Source organism: Prunus avium, chromosome 7 (genome assembly GCF_965620075.1).
Source record: "Prunus avium chromosome 7, drPruAviu1.hap1.1, whole genome shotgun sequence".
Lineage (NCBI taxonomy): Eukaryota > Viridiplantae > Streptophyta > Magnoliopsida > Rosales > Rosaceae > Prunus > Prunus avium.
This window is the reverse complement of record NC_142290.1, coordinates 7,481,798-7,487,523: the sequence shown is the minus strand read 5'-3', so window position 1 is coordinate 7,487,523 and position 5,726 is coordinate 7,481,798. Positions and strand designations below refer to the sequence as shown.

The following is a 5,726-nucleotide window of genomic DNA, read 5'->3' as shown; positions in this document are numbered from 1 at the left end:
ACTATAATGAAGGTTCATACAAAGGAGAACGCTTCAGATTGTCTAACAAAGCCAGTCACAACAGCAAAGTTCAAGCATTGTTTGAGCTTGCTCAATCTTGTTACATGCTAAAGATTGAGGTGGAGTTCTTGAGAGTTATCAGGACGATTCTCAAGACTTTACAGATGTCCTGGAAGGCAATGATGTCCACAAGGAGTATTAGGCTCGCCATGGTGGAGATTGTTGGAAAAATGGCTCACCTAAGGATACAAGTGTGTTTTGGCGCTGGAAGGATGATTTTGAATCTATCTAAAAGCGACCGGTCGCAGGACATTTGCGACCGGTCATTTTGAAGCAGATTCGAAGTCTGGAGCAATATCAACGAGCGACCGGTCGCTAGTTCTTTGCGACCGGTCTCAGGAAGCACAAGCGACCAGTCTCATGGCTTTTACGACCGGTCGTTTAGAAGCAGATTCAAAGTCTGGAGAGAAAACCTCTGGCGACCGGTCGTCCCAGTCATGCTGTGATGTTTTCTTACGTGTTTTCAACTGTGTTTTCGAGGGCTATCGCTTTCCACAAGATTTCAGAGGCTTAGTGGGTCACTTCTGAGTTAAATGAACGTTGACTACCTGCTGGATAGTTGGGAGAGCACTCATGGCTAATTGGTTATCTTATTTCAAAGAGATCACTCTCCATTTTCTGGTGTAAGTGGGAGGTGGCTGAGTGGAATATCATTTACCTACTTGATCTGACATTTAGTCTAAGTTATTGACTAAAGGAGGAACGTGGAGGACAAAGATGGTGCCTTATCTTATGTCCATTGGCTTGTGTAGGAAATGGGGTGAAGTAAGATAACACAAGAGGAGAAAACAAGTTGAATAATAGTAAGTGGTAGAAGCTGGAATTCTGAGTTGAGAGAGTTAGAGTTTTCAGTTTTGTCAAGATAGCCAAGGGGAGAGCAAGAGAGTTCTCTAAGTGTATCAAGGTGTTGAGCAAGGGTGTGAGAGAAACAGATTGTGAGGGTAGTGTTCTAAGGGGGTTTCCTTTGTAAACCAAAGTTGTAACCTATTTTCATTAGTGAAATTTCTCAAGGTGATCACCAAAGAGGATGTAGGCAATTTTCTGAACCTCTATAAACACTTGTGTCATTTGTGCTTGGTTAATTTCTGTGTGTGTGTGTAAGACTCATCCATCATTGAGTTCTTTGTCTAAAGTCTATCAACAACAAGATCTTTAAGGGCAGTGAGTTAGTCATTAATTCACAACACCTCTAACTAGGTTTGGACATGTCTCCTTTGTAACTCCAATTTGGCCAATTCTGTAGGCCACTCATGAACTACATGAGCTTATCTTCATCTGTCATGCTAGGCACCTCGAACAATAGGTCGGTGAACGTGGCGACATAGTCCTTCACGCTCCCCGTTTTCTTTAGCCATCTCAGCTTCTCCTTTGCCTCATACTTGGCATTCTTTGGATAGAAATGCAATATAATATCCTTCTTAAATTCATCCCAAGTCTCAAGTGTAAACGTACCTTGGTCAATCTCCATGGATCGACGACGCCACCACATGAGAGCATTGTCAGTGAGAAATAACGTTGCTGTAGTAATCTTGGGCTCATCGTCCTCCATCTTGAGATACTTGAAATACCTTTCGATATTCCTCAAAAAACGTGTCAAGCTCCTTTGCCTCCCTCTTCCCATTATAGGATTTGGGCTTGAAAGAATATAACACCTTGGGTTCTTTCTGAGTCCAGGTCTTGTTCAAGACAGCTTCTTTGCACAAGGCCCAATCTCCCTTCACATCCTTCACTTCATCACGAAGTTGATGAGAGTCTCAAATTACATCTTTTTAATATTATTTTGGAGACTTTATGATATAATTTTGGCTTAATAAACATAATTTCACTTGTTGTTACATTTTATTCTCACCAACTGGATTTATGAATTTTCTATATTAATTTGGTGAACTTATTAGGTAAATTTATCTTTTGTAGGAAGTTGGAAAGCCAAAAGATGAACATACATTTGTCCAAGTTGAAGACAGGTGTGAAGAGAATTGTTGGTGGATTTTATTGAAGAATTGATTGTGGGATTATTCTGATTATAAAGAAGGAAAAGAGATGACAAAACCGTTGAAGCTAAAGAGCCTATTTCATGTCATTCATAGCCATTTAAAGCCCACTACCTCACCGTTATTTCTTTTCCACCAACTCTCCACCATCACCACATGTTTAATCCAATTAATCCCTCACTTAAATCCTTCATTACCCAGCATGAATGTATTAACTTCCCACTCAGCTCATTGACTACTATAAATCACCCATCAACTTATTTGGCAAGGGAACCTCTACGACAGATTTCTTTACTCATTTCATTCAAAAATTTAGTTATGTTTTCCTTTGTAATGAGTTGCTAGAACTCTAGCTAAGGCTAAAGGGAATGTCCTTTGAGTAAGTTTGTGAATTGTTCTTTAATCCAATATACGTTATGAATTGCTAAATTCTTTTATTTTTGGTTGTTCAATATTTTCATATCCTTTTATTTTGACTGATGTTAAGTGCTACTATCTTTTCATGAGTTCAATTATATTTTTCTCATTGTTAAGAACTGACTTAGCATGCTTTTAAATTAAAATGTTAGATATTAAGTAACTCCATTTTCTAAACAATCATTAATAAAAGATAACATTGAAAAAGTAAATTGGTTTTAATTTCTTTATCTTCCGGTTAAAGTTTCTCAATGATAGTTTTAATCGAGTTTAGTTTGGATTAAAGAGCATGAAACATATTTTGCTTAAAGAATTGAACCTTGATGCCTTAGCATTTGATATTTCATTTTTAAACTCAATCTCTACAACAATCAAATCAAATTACTTGTCCATTTTGCTTGTCACTTTTATTTTGGTACTTTTAATTATTTCTTTGTGTGCAGACATTTGCCTACCTGCTCCTTGAGGATACGATACTTGGACTTCCAAGATTATTACTACATGTGACTACTTGCACTTGGGTAGACACAAGTAGTTTTTGGCGCCGTTGCCGGGGAGCGGTAAAGCGAAAAGTAGCACAAGGAAATTCATTGTTAAGGTTTGCAATTTTAGTTTCCAAAGCTAATTCGGTAAGGCTTATCAAACTCAATTTTTCATTTCTGTTTTTTATTTTTTATTTTATTTTTTATTTTTGGTGTTTTTTTTTTTTGGCTTTTGTCTTAGTTTTTTTTTAATCTATTGCTTCTTTATTTTGTTTATGAGATATCGTGATTGGTTTGGCAGATTTGCAAAGAGACCTCAATTTGACCAAATTTCATCACAAATGGCTGAATAATAATAATAATAATGCATTGGAAGGGCCCCAAAATGATGAAGATAATCATAGTGTTCATAATGATGAGAATCCACTTGTTAGGACATTACATGATTATTTGCATCCTGCTCGTACAAGTGTGCCATCTTGCATCATTTTTCAGTTAAATGGTCAAACTTTTGATTTTGAACCGGGCATGATACAACTTTTACCAAGTTTTCATGGAATGGAATCTGAAAATCCATATTCACATGCGTGTGAGTTTGAAGAAGGTTGTGGAACTTTTCCAACACAAGGGTGTAGGCTTGATACAATTTTGCTTAAACTTTTTCCATTTTCATTGAAAGATAAAGCAAAAACTTAGCTTTATTCTCTAAGGCCAAGAACAAATGGAACATGGCTTGAAATGCAAACTGAATTTTTCAAGAAATTTTTCCCAATTCAAAAGACAAATTCTTTGAAAAGACAGATGACAACATTTTCTCAAAAAGACACTGAGTCTTTACCTCAAGCTTGGGACAGATTTAAAGATTTGTTAATGTTATGTCCTCACCATGGTTTTGAAAGATGGAGGGTGGTAAGTCATTTTTATGATGGCTTAACACCAAAAGATCGACAATTTATTGAGATGATGTGCAATGGAAATTTTATGTATAAAGATCCTGAAGATGCTTTTGATTTTCTTGATGAAATTGCAGAGAAATCTTAGATTTGGAGCACTCCTAACACATTTGAGCCTAATTCCCAAAAGGCAAAATCTTATATTAATCCTTCCAGTGGTGGTATTTATCACCTTAAGGAGGAAGATAGTCTCAAAGCTCAATTGGCAACAATGGCTAGGGAAGTTGAAACTCTAAAATCAAAATTGCCTCAAAAAGTTAATTCAATTGCAAGTCAAGAAATTTTTGACATTTGTGAAGTTTGTTGGGGTCATGGGACATGTAACAAAAGAGTGTCCAACACTTCTAGCTTTCAGAGAAATGTTGCATGATCAAGCAAACTTTGTGAATCAATTTAAAAAATCATCCACTTTTTCTAAAACTTATAATCCAGGATGGAGAAACCACCCAAATTTCAGTTGGAGAAATAATACTAATAATAATGTGCCTCAACAAAAATCTAATTCTTTTTATTATTCTCCACAGGTGGAAGGACAATCATTGTCATCAAATTTGGAAGATGTTATGAAGCAATTCATGCAAAGCCAAACTGCCACAAATCAAAATAATGCATAAGACATTGGTGAGATTAAGAGCACTCTTTCCAAACTCACTTTTTCACTGTCAATTCAAGAAAAGGGTAAATTTCCTTCTCAAGTCCAACCCAATCCACATGCTTAGTTAGAGGTAACTACCCCTTCTTCTTCTTTGAATGAAAATAAGTATGAACATGTGAAGGCTATCACTACTCTTCATAGTGGGAAAATAATTAGGAAAGATGATTCAGAAAAAGTTGAAAATAAAAAGTATTAAGGAATGTTGAGGCCCAAAAAATCCAAGGCTAGGCCCAAATATAATATCGGCCCAATGCTATACCTTATCGAGAAGAAACCCGATTTGGGCACGCGAAAGTTCGTCATATGTGCTTGCACAAATGCCACGCCAAGCAAATAAGCAACACGCCACGCTACAAGCTTAAGTGGGCCCAAGCCACGCGAACGCCTGGGGCTTGCTGAGCGGGTTGTGGTATGGATGGTTACGAGTATTCACGAGGCCCATTGATGGTCCAAGGAGTGGAAGTTTTGGGCTATTTGGGAGCACCAAAACTCAAGCCCATTCCTTGAGCCCAAACATATGGGTAAGCATGAGAGAAAAACCTAGTAGCCCATCACCTTAAGAAAACCTAATAGCCCATAACACGTGAGAAAATCCCACATTAGCCAAAGCTTCCAGCAGTCTGACGAAATCAAAGGGAACTCACAAGCCGCTGGAAACAAAACAGCCCAGCCCAGCACCTTATAAAATATCCAACGTCATGCATCTCTGTTAAAACCATATCGCAGCCAAACCACCAAAACCAAGCAAACCCATGTGCTGATCACCTTTTTGACCAAGCACCCTTACCCATTCTTTCCTCTTCAAGCTTTGGTGAGAAAACAAGAAACAAAAGTGGGCGACTCCTCACCCACATGGAGAAGCCCAGCTGCCTGAGGACCTTGAAACCCCAAAAAGCTGCGTGCCTATGGGTTCAGGCTAGGGAAATTTCACCAAACAAGAGTAAATGGAAGAAAGTGAGGAAAAAGGGAGAGGGTGGCTTGACAAATTAAGGTTTTTAATGCCTATAAAAGGAGCCACTTTCTTCCCAGCAAAACACACAACAAACCGATCGAACGCAAGCATCCCCCCTGGAATCCTTCAATTTCATGCTTTGTTCTTCCATTTTCCTCCTTTCTCTCTCTCAAAACCCACATCCAGAGAGAGCAAGCATCATCTCTCATCTCTGGA

At 38.0% G+C, this 5,726-nt stretch overlaps 1 non-coding gene across 1 annotated transcript; it reads right to left on the bottom strand.

Annotated features, from left to right (window-relative positions):
* Positions 1-3,734: 3,734 nt before the first annotated feature.
* LOC148292944 (small nucleolar RNA R71) lies at positions 3,735-3,843 on the bottom strand. The gene has a single exon (XR_015825964.1). It is a non-coding gene; the product is annotated as a small nucleolar RNA R71 (small nucleolar RNA).
* Positions 3,844-5,726: the final 1,883 nt, after the last annotated feature.